Consider the following 21,035-nt stretch of genomic DNA (forward strand, 5'->3'; position numbering starts at 1 on the left):
GATATCCCGCTTTATCACTACCCGAAGGAGTCTCAAAGCAGCTAACATTCCTCCTCCTCCACAACAAACACTCTGTGAGGCGAGTGGGGCTGAGAGACTTCAAAAACGTGTGACTAGCCCAAGGTCACCCAGCAGCTGCATGTGGAGGAGCGGAGACGCGAACCCGGTTCACCAGATTTCGAGACTACGGCTCTTAACCACTACACTACACTGGCTCTCGTGTGATCATGACATGTCTTGAAAGTGGCAGTTCTAAACAACCTTGAAATGGTGAGGATTACTGACCAAGAACAACCCACCATCCTCAGATACGGGGGTACAGTTTGCATGTGACAGAAAACCAAGTTGAAAAACTATGGCTTAATTTCAACGAGTGGTGTTGTGGTGCATGCTGCTCAAAATGTTCCCACTCCTCTCTTTCCCTTGGAAACCACCAAGAAACAAACCAGAGTCACATTCAAACTCAGGTGTAAGCTTTGTATCTCTCCAAGCCAACCACAAGCAGTTGCTATATTTTTTTGTGTATTAGACGAGGTTTTTTTACTCAAAAATCATGTCAAAAAACTGGGGTCGTCCTATACACGGATAGTGGCGTGGGGCGGAAGCTGTGTGCCACCAGCCAGCTGGTTGGCAGCCCGCACTCTAGGGAGCTTCCTGCCCGCAGTGGCGTGGGGGGAGCGGCTGCCCACTTTGCCAGCCCCCAGCAATGGCCCTGCTGGCATGATGGTGTGTGTGCAATTCCCCCTTAAAAAAGCTCAACAACTTTGGGCCATCTCCCTTCATTTTCTTTAAATTTAGTCCCCCAAAATAGGCAGTGTCTTATACATGGGGGCGTCTTATACACGGAAAAATATGGTGCTAACTTACTTGTTTGTTTGGAGGAAACAAACTACAAGTATGGGTTGAGACATCATGGCAAGCCATACTTGGGCTTGATTCCTGGTCGTGCAGCAGGTGAGGTGGCGACTGAAGACTTTTCAGCAGTGTGCAACAGCAAGCTGCATGTTCACATAAAACCACCGTTTGTTTTTAACTATAATTTTATGAGTTGTGAGAACCAGGCCAGAGGGTGCTACACAAATGGGATCCAATGGCAACAACAGCAAGTAAACAAGGCAAACTGGATGTAAACAGTCAGACAATACAATAGACCATGTCTATAAATTTGAGAGATAACGTTCAGCAACACAGACTGATCACCCACATATGCAATGCCTACTTTTATTTCATTCATAAAAGTCTGAATCCCAAGAAACAACAGAAGTACAGTCATACCTCATGTTATGTTTGCTTCATGTTACGTTCTTTCAGGTTATATCCTGCGGTGACCCGGAAGTACCGGAAAGGTTTACTTCCGGTTTCGCGCTTGTGCATGCGCAGAAGCACTAAATCACGCTTCACGCATGCGCACAAGTGCCAAATTGCCCCACGCACCTACGCAGATACAGCGCTTCAGGTTGCGGGCTTTTCATGTTGCAAACGGGCCTCCAGAATGGATCCCGTTTGCAACCAGAGGTACTACTGCATATATCAAAAATATTTTGTAGTAAGCCTAATTATTTTATTTTTGTCTGTATTATTTCGACATCACCTCCTTAATGACAAGTGGTTTGCATCATTATGCACCTTATGGATCCCACCGAAATGAAATCAACAACACAGCCCTATCTAGTTGAAGAGTAAGTTAGCTGTCAATAGTCTAATTACACAACCATTGACATAAGGGCAAAAGAACTCTCAATAACTGGCCAGCTGCTCTCTTTCACAGAATCTGAATTTTTAAAATTATGTTTACTCCTACTTGATTATTCTCACAAATGGCACATTTGTCTGGCCAGAAATATAGCACATTTTTATATGCTGCTTTATTTTATTTTTCCTTCTTCCGTTATCTAATTTGCTTTTTGCTTATGATTTGGTTTTTTTTTATGTCCTCTGCTCTGGGTTAATGAAGATACGCACAGGAAGGTAATGGTTGGTTGGTGAAAGACCCTGTGTGAGAGGCAGTGCAGGGAAAATCTCCCAGGGTAGAAGGATGGGAGAAGAAAGGGAATTTCCCAGATGAGAGCTGGAGGGGTGCATCCCCTTTTGTATGAGACAACGGTTAAGATCCACCTTTGAGAGCAGGCTTTGTATTTCCTTCCCCTTCTTTCTCTTTGATTTGTTTCCTTTTTTAAAAAAAAAAAAAGATGAATTTGTTCAGATTAATTTGTTTTTCACTGTATTATATGATGAAAAGTTTCAATAAAACATTTATGCAAAAGATAAAGAAGAAGAAGAGTTTGGATTTGATATCCCGCTTTATCACTACCCTAAGGAGTCTCAAAGCGGCTAACATTCTCCTTTCCCTTCCTCCCCCACAACAAACACTCTGTGAGGTGAATGGGGCTGGGAGACTTCAGAGAAGTGTGACTGGCCCAAGGTCACCCAGCAGCTGCATGTGGAGGAGCGGAGATGCGAACCCGGTTCCCCAGATTACGAGTCTATCGCTCTTAACCACTACACCACGCTGCTTCAGAGCTTGTGTCTACATATTCTGCCAATACAGTACCACTATACAATACAGTGAACCTGCAATTTGTGTAAATTTAACTTGTGCACATTCAGCCTTATGTGCTTGGCAAAATTAAAAGTTAAAAAATTTAAAGAGAGGCAGAAAAGAGGCGGGCGTCTGGGTAAAAAGACTATCCCACCTGCCTTTGAACCCATGATGTGTTTTGACTATAAATCGAGGGCTTACTGTAATATGCTCTGCGGAGCGACTGCCAATCAGAATACACTAGAGAGATAAGTAGTGTTACCTGGTGTAAGGCAGTTTCTTAATCACCTGTAGGATTGAAAGAAAATGCCCTAGTTAATTAAGGACGAGTTCACAAGCCCTTCTGTCTCGTGGCTTTGTTACCAGCTGGAACAGATCCATTCCAAGTTGGGCCAGAGGCAAACAGCATTTAATTCCTCTAAATCTGAAATCTAGACAACAATGTCAGCCAGTGTACTGGTCAATTAAGTTGACATGCCTTTGTGTCCCAGGTTTTTTCTTGCTTATGTGGCAAGTCCTCTTAGCTGACATACCTATTTTTGCTGTGGTTTTGTTTCCCACCTTCACTGCAAACGAAAAGCAAAAAAAGGGGGGGAGTAAGGGGGGGACATGCAGCAGTGAGCACAGTCTCAAGAAGGGGTGGGGTCTGGAGGAGAAACCAATGCTACATTTTTACGCTGGAAAGCAAACAAGCTACAATTCCTGTTTACAAGGCATCAGAGTACTTTTAGAGACACATATTTAATGTGTTACTACAGGCCATTTGAGGAAACTGCATATTCAACACGTCCAATTGCCTAATAAATATCGCAACTCATTAAATTTACCAAAAGCGATGCAGCAAAAGAAACAAGTCACCTACACCCAGCCTGATTGAGCTGACCGTGAGACTGAACTGAGCTAAGAAACTGGAAGCATAGCAGCCAGAATTTGCAACTCCTGCCAGCAGTGAGAGGTAGATAAGTTTACCTGTCAGTGCCTCTGGTTTTGTCTCCTGCCTTCATGCACCTTTCTGTATATTGTTGCCTAAAAACCTTCAAAGGAAGGTCTTCCCCGAACCTGCCTATAGTTGTGGAAATCTCTTTTTGTGGAGCCAACCAGAAGTCATTTTCTGCCTGCACGTATTTAAAAGGGTTCTGAACTCTGGCACAGGGAGATAGAAAATTTCTAGCTGTGATCTTTTATGGCTTGTCTCGTGATTCTGAGCAAACAGCTTCATTTCGACACCTGAAGCGGTATAGTTCCTGTGGGTGAGTGCAGAACAAGGCTCATCATCATAAGGTATTCAGTACTTGTTGCTGTTTAGTTGTTTAGTCATGTCTGACTCTTCGTGACCCCTTGGACCAGAGCACGACAGGCACTCCTGTCTTCCACTGCCTTCCGCAGTTTGGTCAAACTCATGCTGGTAGCTTCAAGAACACTGTCCAACCATCACATCCTCTGTTGTCCCCTTCTCCTTGTGCCCTCCATCTTTCCCAATATCAGGGTCTTTTCTAGTGTGCTGAGCCCGGGGGTAACCCGAGCAACGTGGTCCAGGTCGGATCCCGAATCCAAGGATTCCACGAGGAGTCAGTCTGACAGGGTCAAGGCAGAAAACCAGGCAGGTCAGGCACAGGATCACAGGCAGGTTCTGGCAAACAGCAACATTGCTCCTGCAACCTGGGGCGGGGTCCAGCAGCCTTTTATCTCTGTCGGGGTAACGGCCGGTCCTGCTCCCCCGGTGACTCACCTCCCTGTCTCGCCCGAAGGCGAGCACTCCTCCTGTGAGTACTCAGGTCTCTCCTTCTCTCAGACCTCAGTCTCTGCAGCTCAGGAGATGTTGGTGGGTTACTAGACCCAGAGGCCCCCTCAGCCTCTCCTGACCCAACTGGTAGTGGAGAAGCTGTACATGATTGCCCAGCTGAGGGCAACGAGGTAATCCCCGCATCTGGAGCTAGGGCAGGCTCAGGCCCCTGACTTGGCCCAGCTGGTGCTTGTTGCAGGGGAACCTGTGCAGACTGGGGCTCTTCAGAATCAGGCCCCAGACTAGGTTCGGCTGCTGCCTGAGGCAAAGGATCCGGTGCGGACTGAGACTCCTCTGGCTCCAAGTCTGAGCCTGAGTCCCAGGCCATCACATCCAGGGAGTCTTCTCTTCTCATGAGGTGGCCAAAGTATTGGAGCCTCAGCTTCAGGATCTGTCCTTCCAGTGAGCACTCAGGGCTGATTTCCTTCAGAATGGATAGGTTTGAACTTCTTGCAGTCCATGGGACTCTCAAGAGTCTCCTCCAGCACCATAATTCAAAAGCATCAATTCTTTGGCGATCAGCCTTCTTTATGGTCCAGCTCTCACTTCCATACATCACTACTGGGAAAACCATAGCTTTAACTATACGGACCTTTGTCGGCAAGGTGATGTCTCTGCTTTTTAAGTTGCTGTCAGTACTACATCGCTATAATAAGGCTAGCTGAAAAGGTCCGTTCTAAAACCTTTTATTTGCAAGTGCTGGAGCACACATGAGCAGCCTCGCTTCCCTGCAGGCAGGAGCTGAATGCACGCAATGGGCTGCATAGGCAGAAATTGCTTCCTCACTGAAGTAACAGTGTAGTATCTGCAGGGGCTCAACTCTGTGCACCAGACCGCACATAGCTCTGGATTATCTGCTAAGGTTAAAAATTGTGCATGTAATCCTGCACACAAACACTGCAGATATAGTACAAGCATTTGTTTGTTTTTAAAACCTCCCCCCCCCCAATGAAGTTAACCATGATTTTATTTCCACTACATTAGTGGAAATAATATCAGAGTCAGTGGAACAAACTATTTTGTTATTTGATCAGGGTGTATAGTAAGGTATAGAAACCATCACATGAACCTAAGCGTAGGCAGTGTAAAGCTTTCCCGCCAGTTCATGAAGCCCATGGTGTGGGGGGGGGGGGACACGTATTTCGAGGAAATGTCTGGGGCATTTTGTTGGAGGGCTTGGGGCAGGGGGAATTGCTACAATTGTTTTGCACAAAAAAACTGAAATGAAAGGATGGAGTTCTACAGTACATTTAAATGGCATTTAAAAATAAAATAAAAATAAACACACATACATTTCTCTGGACTCAAACTGGAATCCAGTCTTGACTGTTATCACATTTCACTCTTCTTGCCTCCAAATATTTTATGTGTGTGCTGTTTCTCACATTCCTGGAATTATTTCCTTCTGAAGAGAGATAGGATTGAATAGATTGCACGGCCCCCATATTACCGATTTTGAATATTTCAAAGTAATTCAAACACATTGTGGCAGCAGTTTATCACTTGCGAGTGGAAATAATATGGTGCTAGATATATTTGGGAAACTCTCTGAATGATTAACCACTACTTTTTCCTGCTCATACTCTCCCGCATGCAACCTATAGTTTGTCCTTCTCAGTCAACAACAGCCCACTGGTCTGTTTATTCACAATCGTTGACAGAAAATCTACAACATGCATGTACAATTATTGCATTATTTTCTACTACAGCTGTTCCACTCATGCTCATTTGGTCAATAACTACCAAGATATGCGTAAATTCCTCTGTGTGTGTGTGTGTGTGTGTGTGTGTGTGTGTGTGTTTAAAAAGCTTCCTTCAAGTACTCTCCTATTACAATGGATGCACTGCTGAAAACTATTTTTGTCTGTCATGAGAGTTGGATAATAGAAGCAGAAACATTAGTTTTGCAAATGGTTAGCTGTTCAGAGAATGCAGAGCATGTGTGGAGCATCCTTATCTAATGAACAGTAAAGGTAAAGGTAAAGGGACCACTGACCGTTAGGTCCAGTCATGACCGACTCTGGGGTTGCGGCACTCATCTCGCTTTATTGGCCGAGGGAGCCGGCGTACAGCTTCCAGGTCATGTGGCCAGCATGACCAAGCCGCTTCTGGCGAACCAGAGCAGCACACGGAAACGCCGTTTACCTTCCCGCCAGAGCGGTACCTATTTATCTACTTGCACTTTGTGCTTTCGAACTGCTAGGTTGGCAGGAGCTGGGACCGAACAACGGGAGCTCACACCGTCGCGGGGATTCAAACCGCTGACCTTCTGATCGGCAATTCCTAGGCTCTGTGGTTTAACCCACAGCGCCACCCGCGTCCCTGAACAGTACAGAGCACTATTTGAATTCTCCTGGAAATTGGCACTGTTGCTATTTCTTATTTTGACCAACTGCTCAGATGTTACATGTCAGAATTTATGGAATTTACAAGCAGGGCCAAGAAACAGGCCAAAAGTTGCACTGAAACTATGCAGCTTCTGATTAGATTATTTTTTCCCCTGCTGCAAAGACTGACGCTTGTGTCTATTTGGCTGCATAATGCTAAACAACGGGTTGGAATAATGGCTGAATCAGTTCCCTACGTGTAAAATGAGAATTACAGAAGTGAGGTTTAAAAATTCTTTTCTGGGTCATACCTGAAGAATATATATAACAAACATATCTTTTTTCAACATGGTAATCTTCAAACTAGTCTCAAATTAAAGATCAATCCATCCAATTCTCTTCCTTTAAACATTCCATTTGTGTGAATATGTCAGAAACAAATTACAGGTTCAAACAAGGTGTTATGGTTCAAAACCATTTTCATTGTTACATAAAAAACACACAGTGCAGCAGTATGTCAAACACGATTAAAAATTCAGCCACTCATGCATAATTTTGCTTGAAATGGGATCAAAATCTATGTGCTCAGAGATTCTTCCTTTCCCATGTCTCAGAAGAACACACCACTGACAAATTTATGCAATGTTAACTTCATTGAATCTTTCCGATTCACAAGATGTCTGCAAGCAGCACCTACAAGCTAATGTTCCATTACTCTACATATCTACATATATGATCTGGTGATATGGGATTTCTTTGGCTGAAGGAAACATTCCTGCATTGCAAGGGGTTGGACTAAATGACCCTTGTGGTCCCTTCTATGATTCTGTGTCTGTGGTTCTATCTCTGCAGACAACAGCAATAGAAGCAACTGGGAATGCTTTTCTACACAAATGCCTACAATAATGGAATCGTTACACAACATTTCACAAGCCTGTATGCTGATCTCAACGTGCTTCAAAATTGGGTGGGCGACATATGGTAGCAAGTCACTTTCATGCACCATGAACTCCAGAGAAAGCCAGCTTTGCATATATGTGACATGACCTCATGGTGGCTGAAAAATGTTTGAAGATGTAACGGTGATAAGTAACCATAACTACATAAGGAAATAAAGGGAAAAAAGGGGAAAAAACCAGTTCATCTTCCCATGGTATATCAAAACATATTAGAGGCCAATTCAGTCCTTTTCCCCTTCCCCTAACATCTGATGTTACTAATCACTAAGCAGAATTTTCCTGTGGTTTTCTGTTACTGGGAGGTATGGAAGCAATACAAGGTGGGGGGAGAGATGGATGGAAGCAACATGGTTATCAACTGGATTGTCCCCTCAAACAAATCTGTCTCCTATTGTGCCACGCGCACAAATAGTGAATAAGTGCCTTGAGGCTTGCAGAAAGCTTGCGGAGTTATCATAGCAGAAAACCCTATGCAGATATCCAATATTTAAAGAGTGCTGGGTGCATCATGAATAAGCTGATCGGCTATACTGTTAAGACAGCCATGCCAATAACGCTCAATAAACACGATCTGCAAGTGAGCTGTGGCCCTCTAGTTGAAGGTACATTCTCAGTGTAGTTCTCAGTGTAAAGACAACTTCTCCTGTGCTTAAAGCTGTGAGCTTACATAATTAAATTAACAAAAGACACGCATAAGCAGAGGACTGAACGGATGTTGCTGTTTTGTTTTTTTTAAGGTGGGATGACAGAAAATGGGAATTGAACAGCAGACAGCAGGGAGTAATGATAAATTAATAAGAACCAAGGCAAAGCTATGTGGACATTGTGACTGATAGTATAACAGATTGCAATGGATCATGGAGTATTGGGATCCCTGTTGTGACCTGTACCTCTGACCTAAAAAGAGGAGAGTTGCTTTCTGAGAGAGGATGGGAAAGGACTACTATCTGGGAGCAGGTCTGTGATGGCTCGCGTCAAACAGAGTATCTGTGGTCTCGACTATTTGTGGTTGAATAATACCCTTGTGAAAGATGCCCATCCTCTTCCCAGGGACTGAATATATTTTAGATCTGCTTGCTAATGCCTATTGGTTCTCTACCTTGGATCTGGCAAGCAGCTACTGGCAAGAGGAGGTATCTCCTGAAGACCAACCCACAACAGTAATGTTCTGGGACATTTCAAAAGTGGTGCTGGCAGATCTAAAGGGTCCCCTCTTGCCTGGTGGACTTGATGATATGATTGTAAATGGAAGGTAATTTGAAGAACAACTGCAGAAAATGAAGGCTGCACTAGAGAGGGAAACCAGCAAAATGCAATTTGTGCTATGGCAAGGTAAAGTACCTATGCCATACATGATACTGTGTGTATCCTGACAAAGTATGATCCATTCAACACGGCACTCAAGGGCTGGGGTATGGAAGTTTGCTAGTTTAGGTTGCGTAAAAACATGTGGGCAGTAACTGGATAAATTGTGGCAGCCACAGGAAGGAAGGAACTGGGGATTTTTAGTGGTTGGGTGGCAATGACTACATAGCTCTTTGCCCTTAGTCTAAGAAGCAGAAGCAGAAATATTCAAGTTAAGCATATATAGCATACTCACTTAGCCTGCATAATTTATTCAGACCTCGGAATGCAGCTTATTTTAACACAGTATTCAAACATTTCTTGGTTGTTGTTGTTTTAAACCACAGAGAATGCACGTCCCTGTCTTACATCAAGCCATGTAAGTATACACTGAGGGCCCCTAAAATAAGGGAAAAACAACTTTCCTTTCTTCTTCTGAATTAAATTTTAATTACATTTATAAAAATCACATAGCAAAAAAAAACAAAAACAAAAACCCAAGAAATTCCTCCAAATACAGAACCTTATAGGTAGTATTTTGCTTCAAGTTCTGTTCAGATGTTTCTTTAAACTGCTCTGAACTGGAAAGCCAGCGATCAAGATACCCAATTTGTTTGTCTTCAGCTAGAAAGTTAATGGTGGAAGCGTGCTATTCCAAGCAATGTGAAAAATCATACTTTTCATAACTGTGCACAGTACATTTGCAGATGCCTGCTATGCTTTGCCTTGCCTGCATACATATGAGATAAAAACATACCAGATTGCAAGAAAAATATTCCTCAGTTTTTGTGTTCATTTCTCTGCCACTGACAGAAGGCTAGGGTTTTGTGCTGGTGTTAAATACTAGCTAACGTCATCCATACAGCTGTTGACAAACATCCCATCAATTCTCACTATTAAGTTCCATGTTTTGAACATCTCTAATCTTTATGCTCCAAATCCATGCATTCTTGTTACTTAGATTTTTTTTTTGCAGAAATTATGACACAGTGCAGATAAAAACACTGCTACGTGCCCCTATACTCCCACAGCCAGCAATAAAAGTCAAAAAGCAAAAGAAAATGTGGTAATCAGTCTAATAATGTTTTTAGATAATTAAACTGGGCTTGTTCTTAGGCTATTTGTAATATCCCAAAGATGCCTCTTTAATTGACTTCCAAATGACTGTGCAAAGGAAATTAATATTTTTATAATCTGCAGTCCACATATGCACAGTTAAACATGCTACACTTTACATAACTTATCTTTAAAATGTCTATCATTCTGAACCCAGTGTTTTCTGTTTTTAAAAGAATTAATATTCCTTGGCAGGTCTGACATGCTATCAAGCTTTTCAACAGGGAGAAGTACTTACGTTCTTCTCTGGTTCTTCTTTCACTTCACTTAATTTTCCACAGGTAGCTTCTTCTTTTATTTTTTTTACCTAAAAAGGGGGGAAAGGAACATTTTTTTTTAGTGCACTGTTATAAGCACTTCTTTCTTTTTTTTCCAGCCCTTGCCAATTCCATTTTTCAGAACAGAAAACATTTTTCAGCCCTTTATCCTTTATCCAGTTCTGTCAGGGTCAGAAGCTGTTTCAGACTCCAACAGTTCTGGTAAAAAGATCTTAAGAGCAAGGCCTTGAACCCGTGCTGCCACTCAGGTCAGCTGCCTTGCATGGACCAGCAGCAGTGTACCGTATTTTTTGCCCTGTAAGACTCACTTTTTCTCTCCTAAAAAGTAAGGGGAAATGTGTGTGCGTCTTATGGAGTGAATGCAGGCTGCGCAGCTATCCCAGAAGCCAGAACAGCAAGAGGGATTACTGCGATCCCTCTTGCTGTTCTGGCTTCTGGGATTCAGAATATTTTTTTCTTGTTTTCCTCCTCCAAAAACTAGCTGCGTCTTGTGGTCTGGTGCGTCTTATAGAGCGAAAAATACGGTGACTCATTTCATTGTTACTTGAGATTTTCTTTCTCAGCTTGCCCAGTTAAGAACTCAAACCTAAACGAAGCACTTCCTTTTGGAGAAAGGTTAAATAGTTGTCAAAATTTAAATCACATTAATATCACACGACCTTTCACACAGATTTAAAGTAAAGGTAAAGGGACCCCTGACCGTTAAGTCCAGTCGCGGACGACTCTGGGGTTGCGGCGCTCATCTCGCTTTACTGGCCGAGGGAGCTGACGTTTGTCCGCAGACAGTTTTTCCGGGTCATGTGGCCAGCATGACTAAGCCGCTTCTCGCGAACCAGAGCAGAGCACAGAAACGCCATTTACCTTCCCGCCAGAGCGGTACCTATTTATCTACTTGCACTTTGTCATGCTTTCGAACTGCTAAGTGGGCAGGAGCTGGGACTGAGCAACAGGCGCTCACCCCGTCGCGAGGATTCGAACTGCCGACCTTCTGATTGGCAAGCTCAAGCGGCTCAGTGGTTTAGACCCCAGCGCCACCCGCGTACCTTTGCACAGATTCAGGTGCTCTCAAATCAAGCTGGAGAATACTTTTCAATATCCAAAGAAGGCAGACTCGGAAATGACCTACTAAAATGAAGGCCAAGCCCAGGTTTTATGCTAAAGTAACCTTCCATTGATTTCAGTGGGCCTCCTTCTCCTATCTGTGGTCTGTGTGTTTCCTAGTTTTAAACCTCTGCTACAAGATTCTTTTTTTAATATGAGTCACAAGAGTTTTTTCAGTGTTTTATACCAAGCAACCAGGAAGATATTGGATGCTCATTTTTTGTGTGTGTTTTTGTTTTGTTTTGTTTTGCTGCCAGCTAATGAAGTGGTTGTACAGGAAACATTCACAGCAGGGCTTGTACAGAATTCCCTTTTGGCATTCCAAGTGTAGCAAGAATCTTGGGGCACAGAACAACTCAATGCAAGCTGGAAGGTTACCTTAGCATAAAACCTGGGCTTCCGTCAAGTGTGCTAACCTAACTCTGACATATACATCTCCAAGACAGTTTATCACTCTCCTGTCATATTCTTTACACTACAGATTCCTTGAGGGCAAAGAATTAAGGACACAGATGGCACAGCAATCATGACTATTTAAATACCTAAGCAGTCCAGCAATTCTCAGGACTTTGGTAACTGGAAGGCTTACTTTCAACTAATGACTTGGACCTTCTTCTTCTCCCTTTGGAGAACTACTGCCGCTCCACACAACAATGCCAGCAGCATTTCATTCTGGCACTGAGAAAATCAAGTAGCATATTGATTCTCCAAAAGGCATTTCCACAGGACTAGCCTGTATTATTTGATTTCCAAACTAAACCCCGCCAAACAGGTTATTTGAAAAAAAAAATCAAACAAAGTGTCATAGAGGTATCAAGTAATATTTTCTAGAGCACAAGGGCATTTCGGAAGGATCAAGTATCTAGAACCTGTTGAAGAGGAGTCAATTTGCTGCAGAGTCAATTCATACTTTCAAGTAACAGTTCTGCTTTGCTGCTTCTAGATCAGCCTTTCTCAACCTTGGGTCCCCAGATGGCGTTGAACTACAACTGCCATCATCCCTAGCTAGCAAGGCCAGAGCTCAGGGATGATGGGAGTTGTAGTCCAACAACATCTGGGGACCCAAGGTTGAGAAACACTGCTCTAGATAGACCTATGTAAAACAGCAGCCATATGAGGATGTAACACATAGAAAGAATGGGTCTTTCAGCAATAGCAGGAAAAAAAGTTCTATGTTCATTTACTGCTCAGGTGCAGGTAGAAGGGAAATAACCATATTTTTCGCTCTATAAGACGCACCAGACCACAAGACGCACCTAGTTTTTGGAGGAGGAAAACAAGAAAAAAAATATTCTGAATCCCAGAAGCCAGAACAGCAAGAGGGATTGCTGCACAGTGAAAGCAGCGATCCCTCTTGCTGTTCTGGCTTCTGGGATAGCTGCACAACCTGCATTCACTCCATAAGACGCACACACATTTCCCCTTACTTTTAGGAGGGAAAAAGTGAGTCTTATAGAGCAAAAAATACGGTAGTTTTATAACTTGCTCTTTTTTGCAACTTGTGCAGTGTCTCTCTCTTTTTTTTTTTTAGTAAGATTTCTCTCCCGCCACCCATAAATTAAAGAAAGCAAACATAAAGCAGCAATGCTCCAATCATTAAAATGCACATCTTGGGTTGGGGTATTGTTTAGGGGTTTTTTTTTGGGGGGGAGGGGTTGTTGCCGCTATGGATATTATTATTTTTGTATCTTTATTTTTAGATTCTCTGTTTTATGTGGAAATTGTTTGGCTATTTATATGTTGATGTATTTTATTTATTGTTCATGATTTTTGGTGTATTTGTAATGGTTACGAGCAATGTTTTAACTATGGAGAAGTGGCATGCAAGCAAAACGATGTATTTATGCACTTATTTATGTAGAAGTCAAATGTGAAGAGAAACATGGGCATCTGTATTCCACACCCATTATTAGTCACACTTGCAACAGATCCCTTAACGTCAGCGAACTTGTGGATTGATTTCAATGGGCATACTCTGAAAATCACTAGTCTGTACATGCAGCCAAAAACTGCCCTATAAAGAGTTAATTGACCCTCAGTCACTCAGAGCAAAACTGAATAAACACAGTGGAGTGGAATCATAACAGTAACAGCAGCAGCAATAATAATAATATGAATAGTATCTTTACTGATTCTCTGTTGTTGGACAAAAGGTCTACGACCTAACACAGGGGAAATAAGAAAGACCTTATCAAAATACAGTGACCGTCTGCTGCTTATTAGAGGGGGTGGGGAAAAGGTGAGTGACAAAAACTTCGATAAGGCATAGCTAAGAGCCCTTTATCCTCTTAGGACTACATACCTGCCTGCACAGCAATGATAGCCTGGAAGTCATAGCATTCTATCAGAATAATTTCCAACCTACTGGGTAATTCTAAAGGTAAAAGCAAAACCCTTTATTGCTTTTTTTGTAATCTGTTGCTCCTGTGACTTCCAGTGAGGTTTACATTATTATTATTATTATAGTTCACAGTCTCAGATGACTACGTCCAGTCTGCTTTCAATTTGGGAAAAGTCATGTAAAGAACATGCTCTTAACTCCAGTTCGCTAGTTCGTTATTTATTTAAAAACTGCGAAGTGCCCAAAGAGAAACTAGTAGTGAATAAAATTAAATTGCAAGCTGTGAATATGAACACAAAAGAAAACTCAAGAGAATCATGCAGTCTAAAGGTTTTCATTGCCAATTTGGTCATTTAAAAACAAACAAACAAACAAACAAACAATATGGTATGCCTACGGTTGTTGACAAATCCTAAGGAAACAAGGTGTAAACACAGAGTTGATTGAGAAGAAGCCTAAGGTGATTTCACAGTGCATATGGTGGAGCTTGCAAGAATAGTCTTGCTCTCTTGTGAAAAAATGAACTTCTTCTCATAACGTACTCCACACAAGAGGTTTTGACATAAAGGTCCTTGCAAACCTTCCAAGTGTCCCTATTTTCCAGGGACAGTCCCGAATTTACAGAAGTCGATCTGGTTTCTGATTTGATCCTGCAATCTCCCACTTTTCTTTAGGATGTCCCTATTTTCATCAGATAAATATTGGAGGGTATGGAGTTATATGACCCTCAAGCCAAGGAGATAAGTAACTATACAACCTTTAGAAGACATCTGAAGGCAGCCCTGTACAGGGAAGGGGTTTTTTTAGTGTTTAATTATGTTTTTATATATATTGGAAGATGCCCAGAGTGGCTGAGGCAACACAATAAGGTGGGTGGGGTATAAATAAAATAAAATACTAATACTAATAATACGAATGTTAGGTTTGCTTCATGTTACGTTTTTTCAGGTTGCGTCCCACGGCGACCCGGAAGTACCAGAAAGGGTTACTTCCGGGTTTTGCCACTCACACATGAGCAGTAGTGCTAAACTGCACTTGGTGCATGCACACAAGCACCAAATTATGCTGCGTACCTGTGCAGATATGGCGCTTCAGGTTGCGGGCTTTTCACGTTGTGAACGGGCCTCCGGAACAGTTCCTGTTCGGAACCAGAGGTACCACTGTACCTTATTATTATTATTATTATTATTATTATTTTTACTTTACTATTTTACTTTACTATTTTACTTTACTATTTTACTTTACTATTATTATTACTTATTATTATTATTATTATTATTATTGAATAGGACATCCCTATTTTCATCAGAAAAATTATGTATGGTATGGGATTGGACTTGCATTTTGCAGGAGTATGTGCATGCGTTTTACATGACTCAATAAGCTTCTCAGATAATTTTGCTTGACCCAGGAAAGACAGCAGCACCTCTATGGCATCTTTCTCCAACTTTGGATCCCTGTATGTTACTGGACAACAACTCTCACCTTCCATGACCAAATACAGTGGTACCTCGGGTTAAGAACTTAATTCGTTCCAGAGGTCCGTTCCTAACCTGAAACTGTTCTTAGCCTGAAGTACCACTTTAGCTAATGGGGCCTCCTGCTGCCGCCGCACCCCTGGAGCATGATTTCTGTTCTCATCCTGAAGCAAAGTTCTTAACCCGAGGTACTATTTCTGGGTTAGCGGAGTCTGTAACCTGAAGCATCTGTAACCTGAAGTGTATGTAACCCGAGGTACCACTGTATGTTACTGGACAACAGCTCCCACCTTCCATGACCAAATACTGTGTTAAGAATATAATATTGGCAGGAATACAAATTATTAACCTGAATCAAGAGGAACCCGAACAACCAGCTCTCCAGGTTGAAAAGAAAAGCAACTCTCTGTTGTTCTTTTGCCCCATTGCCCCATCTCCTGCTGTAACTTTTTGCAGTCTTCAAAATTGAAGAATAAAAAAATAAGACATGAACAAGACCAAGATGAACATGGAAACCACTGTTGCCAAATAACTTGGTGGAGGATCAGAAGGAACTGTTTCTGCCTATTAATATCAAAATGTGGGAAAGTTTACTTTAAGTGTTTACATCAACCGATACAAATACTTGATGCAGGCAGGAAAGACATCGCAGAACTCAGCAGGAACCATTCTCTCTCGGGTTTGTGTATGTGTTTGTTAGAGGGCTGTGTTCAGACTTAATCGCATCTTTTCTTTTCTTTTTACACCATATTTTCCAGTTGTTACTATATATCTAAAGTACAGCCATTAACTACTACCTCAGGGGCAGAACGTATACTGAAATTGTGCTATCATCATTATTTTCGTATTATGGGTCGTGTGTCTGAGAGCTTTTCTCCCTCAAAAATACACCAGTATTTGCTCTATTACATTCATCTCCATCTCCATGTAGGTGAAGGGGTTATTACAAACATGGTATTAGCTCAAAATCCCCAGCCCAGCCCAGCTCAAATAATCAATCTGCAGGAGCTGGGATTTGAAAAAAAAAAGGATCCCATGCAAAACTGGAACCTTGCCGTTCCAGATATGCTCAGGCCCCAATGGAAGCTGAACAATAAGTGATTTCTAAAATACTTAGTATAGCTGGAAGATACTATTTTATGAAGCATTTTAAATGGCCTGTGTCAACCTCCCAAAGCATTTTTATCGCAGAAGTGCACAGAGAGCCTTAGAAATGACATGTGACTATTTTTGTAATGTAATAATAAAAATAATAATAAATTTTTTATTTGCATTCTGCCCTTCCTGGCCGAGGCTGGGCTCAGAGTGGCTAACATCATAAAAACAACACAATATGCATAAAAACAGACATCAGTTAATTAAAATACATCTTAAAATTAATTCAGACAAGTTAAAATCTGGGCAGGTGGCAATTATCAGGTTGGAACTGAGAGTGTTTAATACTTGCCAGGACCAACTGTTTCCACTGATCATACAAGGACCTGTGAGCGGGTTGGGGGCCTCCTTTGGGCTTGTTTTATACAGAGGAAAGTAAGTCAAACTGCATCTTGCCCAAAGGCCTGGAGGAACATCTCCGTCTTACAGGCCCTGCGGAAAGATGTCAAATCCTGCAGGCCCTGGCTCTCTTGTGGGAGAGCATTCCACCAGGCCGGGGCCACAGCCAAAAAGGCCCTGGCTCTAGTCAAGGCCTTTGTTCAAGCAATGTTGCACAAAACAATGCCACTAACTCCTCTTGTCCAGTGCCACTTTTGATTTAGGGGTGGACATGGGTGGTGCTGTGGTCTAAACCACAGAGCCTAGGGCTTGCTGATCAGAAGGTCAGTGGTTCACAACCCCACGGCGGGGTGAGCTCCAGTTGTTCGGTCCCAGCTCCTGCCAACCTAGCAGTTCAAAAGCACGCCAAAAAGTGCAAGTAGATAAATAGATACCACTCTGGCAGGAAGGTAAACGGCGTTTCCGTGCACTGCTCTGGTTCGCCAGAAGTGGCTTAGTCATGCCGGCCACATGACCCAGAAGCTGTCTGCGGACAAACGTCAGCTCCCTTGGCTTATAGAGCGAGATGAGCACCGCAACCCCAGAGTCGTTCACGATTGGACCTAACGGTCAGGGGTACCTTTACCTTTACCTTACATTCATCTGCCTGTAAGGCAACCTTCCTAACGTTTACTCAGGATCGGGATAGAATGGAGATGGTAAAAAAGGACCCCTGGACGGTTAAGTCCAGTAAAAGGCAACTATGGAGTTGCGGCTCTCATCTTGCTTTAAGGCTGAGGGAGCCAGCGTCCGTCCACAGACAGCTTTTCTGGGTCATGTGGCCAGCATGACTAAACCGCTTCTGGCACAACGGGACAGCATGACAGAAACCAGAGCGCAGGGAAACACCGTTTACCTTCCCCCCACAGCAGTACCTATTTCTCTACTTGCACTGGCATGCTTTTGAACTGCTAGGTTGGCAGGAGCTGGGGCAGAGCAAAGGGAGCTCACTTCACCACGGGGATTCGAACCACCAACCTTCCGATTGTCAAGCCCAAGAGGCTCAGTGGTTTAGACCCCAGCGCCACCCGCTCCTCCCAATGGAGATAGTAGCCAGCTTTCTGCAATGCACAATGAGTATTTTCTGAATGTTATGCAATAGTATTTTAACCGTTAGATGCAGATTTTGCTGTGTGATTTTATTGTACTGAACCTTTCGGAATTTTGTTTATATGCCAATAAAGGTTTGAGATTGATTGATTGATTTAGGGTTGGTTTTCCTAGGCAAACCACTTCCACGTGAGTCCTACATATGGCCAAGCACTTGGCTTTGTTCTAGAGTAGTGTTTTTGAACCTTAGGTCCCCAGATGGACTACAACTCCCATCGCTCCAACCCAGCTGGCTGGGGATGATGAGAGTTCTAGTTCAAGAACACGAGGTTGAAGAACATTGCCCTGGCAGATGTGGGATTTTCCTATTTTTTTTAACAGTAGCTTTTGTCTTTTGAAAGCATCCTTGAGTAGCTTCCCACCTGGGATGGGAAGTGCTGTTGGATATGAAAGAGGACCAGTTCTCACAACAGAGTTTCAAAACTAGCTGCAAAGCAATACCCATAAGCTAAAAAGGTGTTGAAAAATGTGAAATATGTTATATAACTCCCTTTCCTTTTTTTTTAAAAAAAAAACCCTTTCAAAACAGAAAATTACACATCATAAAAAGGTCAGGATTTAATATGCTGAGCACTGTGCTGGGCTCATAAGCTGTTCTAGAACTGCTTTTAGCAGCAAAGAAAAATTAAAAACTAGATAATACCACCTAGATAATAAGCACTCGGTATTAAACCTACAATCAGTCCACTGGGTAGAGAGCCTTCATAGGTGAACACAAGAAAGAGGAAGGTCAACATTTAGTTTCAAATTCTGGTTTCTTTTCTTTATACTGTACTGCTATTTGTTGGTAGTTAGAATACACTGACATTTACTAAATCTGCTGGTTCATGCTGGTGTGCATGAACACATGTCTTACACATGTACTTAAAAAAAGGAGAGAGGTAATTTTGGGAAATTACAATGCTACTCTTGGGATCTTTACTGTAGACAACTTGTGCACACAGAAAGAATTGCAGTGGCTACAAATACCTTGTTTGCTTTGATCAATAAGATACCAGTATTAATGTGCTTGCTTCAGAGAACCAGGAATAGCCACACCGTGTTAGAACTATATTTATAAATATTTTATATTTATAAATCATAGAAACATAAGAGTTTGAAGGAATGCAGGATTCTCAGCTAATGCATCCATGACAGATAACCATCCAACCTCTGCTTAAAAACCTCCAAGGAAGGAGAGACCACAACCTTCTGAGGGAGTCTGTTCAGGAAAACCCAAAACAGTTTTATAAAAAGAGATAAAAACAGAAATTCAATAATAGCAGGGTCAGATCTTATGGATCATGGAAAGCCTGGAAAAAAAGAATATGTTTTTAGAAGATGTCTGAAGCAACTGATGGACAATGCTTCACATATTTCTAAGAGAAAGGCATTCCAGAGTGGAAGGGCAATGGTGGGAAATGCAATTTTCAGGTCCATATTCTGTGATCTTCTGTAGAGTGCAGAACCATGAATAAAATTTCCCCATGAATAAATTTTCTTACAGTTTTATACAGTGGCCACTAGTCCTTCGGGTAACCTGGACTTGCCAGGTTGGGAAGTACATTTACTCACAATGGGACTTTATGGGCTGAATTATAAGTGTTGCTTACACTGGATATGATACTGGATTCTGTTAGGTAAGGTACTCTGTTGCTTGTAAATGTCAGGTTTTGTTTTAGTTGCTTATTATTTCAAGAAGAAAAAAGAGTCAGTTCCATATTGTAAAAGAAGTCCATCAATTTTTCCATTTCTACCGCGGAATCAGAGTCACTCCATAAAACTGAGGCTCCTGATGAATTAGAATGCTGTTTTAAAGCCCAACTGCGGTGAAGCTAAAGTGCTTTTGCCAAGCGTATCCACTGGTTGGGGTTTGTATGTGTGGAAGTGGGGTTGATTGAGAGAGTGTGACCTTGCCCATTGCCAGCCTTGGCCCATTCAGTACTGGTATGTAGCCTTTCGAAGATGAGCAATGAAAAGGAAACACAGACCTCAGAGTTCAATAGGTTCTCCACCCCTGCTATAAATCACTTTTTGAGAATTGTGTGTTTGCAAGTTAATGGCAACAGTGCTATATATTATTACTGCTTTCCCATAATCTGGTAATTTGGGAGTTTTAAGATGATTCCCATAAGCTTGAGCACACCAGCACGTCCATACAGTGATACCTCGGGTTAAGAACTTAATTCGTTCCGGAGGTCCGTTCTTAACCTTAAACTGTTCTTAACCTGAGGTACCGCTTTCGCTAATGGGGCCGCCGCACGATCTCTGTTCTCATCCTGAAGCAACGTTCTTAACCCGAGGTACTATTTCTGGGTTAGCGGAGTCTGTAACCTGAAGCGCCTGTAACCCGAGGTACCACTGTACTTAAGTCTTCCCACCACCAATTCAATTCCTGTAGCAAATCCAAGAACAGACCCATATGCTTGAAAGCCCCACAACATCCATTGTACCTTTTTACCTCCACATCTCAAAGCTTATCTATATTATAGCGAATCTCATATAGAAACTTGGATTGTACACTGAAGCGTAATATTCAACAGACACTGTGAATTTCTGCATTTGGCTTCTAGTTTTATTCATTCAGCGTAATTTAGCTTAGTATTATTCAGCACTGTAATTAGGGTACCATTAGATTTATGCCTCTAAAAGTCTCCCCAATTGCAATCATATATTATCAAGGAAAGCATCTCTGTGTTATTGCACCATCTTTCTACCTCAGACAATGCAGGAGAGAAATAAGTAGTGAGGAAGGAACATTTAAGGACAGAGTCTGTTGACAGGGCAGGGGGAGGAGGAGAATTTGATTTATATGGAAGAACACGGTGAGGGAAGTACGCAGTGAAAAGGGCGATAAAGTACAAATAATGGGCAAAACGACAGTCAGTGACAGACAAATCAGGAACCACCTCAGTGATGGGAGAAAGTGGATGATGGGGGAACAGAGAGAAGTGGCAGCTTGCTAAAAAGATGCAGACAGCTGTGGTCTTGTATTGTGCATTTTTGGAAGATGGGAAAAATTGGTTTACTTCAAATGTCATTCTATTTGAAGCATGTTGGGAGAGGTTGCAGGAAGATCCAGGGCCAAATTAGCAAAATTACACCATCCAAATCTGAATGTTAACAAGTTATTTTTTCTCTCTCACA

At 42.3% G+C, this 21,035-nt stretch overlaps 1 protein-coding gene across 3 annotated transcripts in view; it reads right to left on the minus strand.

The window, feature by feature from the left end:
• PLXNB2 (plexin B2) overlaps window positions 1–21,035 on the minus strand; it is a 331,464-nt gene that overhangs the window by 149,265 nt on the left and 161,164 nt on the right. For 2 of the 3 annotated variants that reach the window (XM_083574852.1, XM_083574853.1), the window contains exon 3: window positions 10,307–10,375. The gene's annotated coding sequence lies outside the window, so the exon portion shown is untranslated. The remainder of the gene's footprint in view (window positions 1–10,306; window positions 10,376–21,035) is intronic. The other variant, XM_083574854.1, reaches the window with a different exon arrangement.

Source organism: Podarcis filfolensis (genome assembly GCF_964270895.1).
Source record: "Podarcis filfolensis genome assembly, chromosome: 10".
Lineage (NCBI taxonomy): Eukaryota > Metazoa > Chordata > Lepidosauria > Squamata > Lacertidae > Podarcis > Podarcis filfolensis.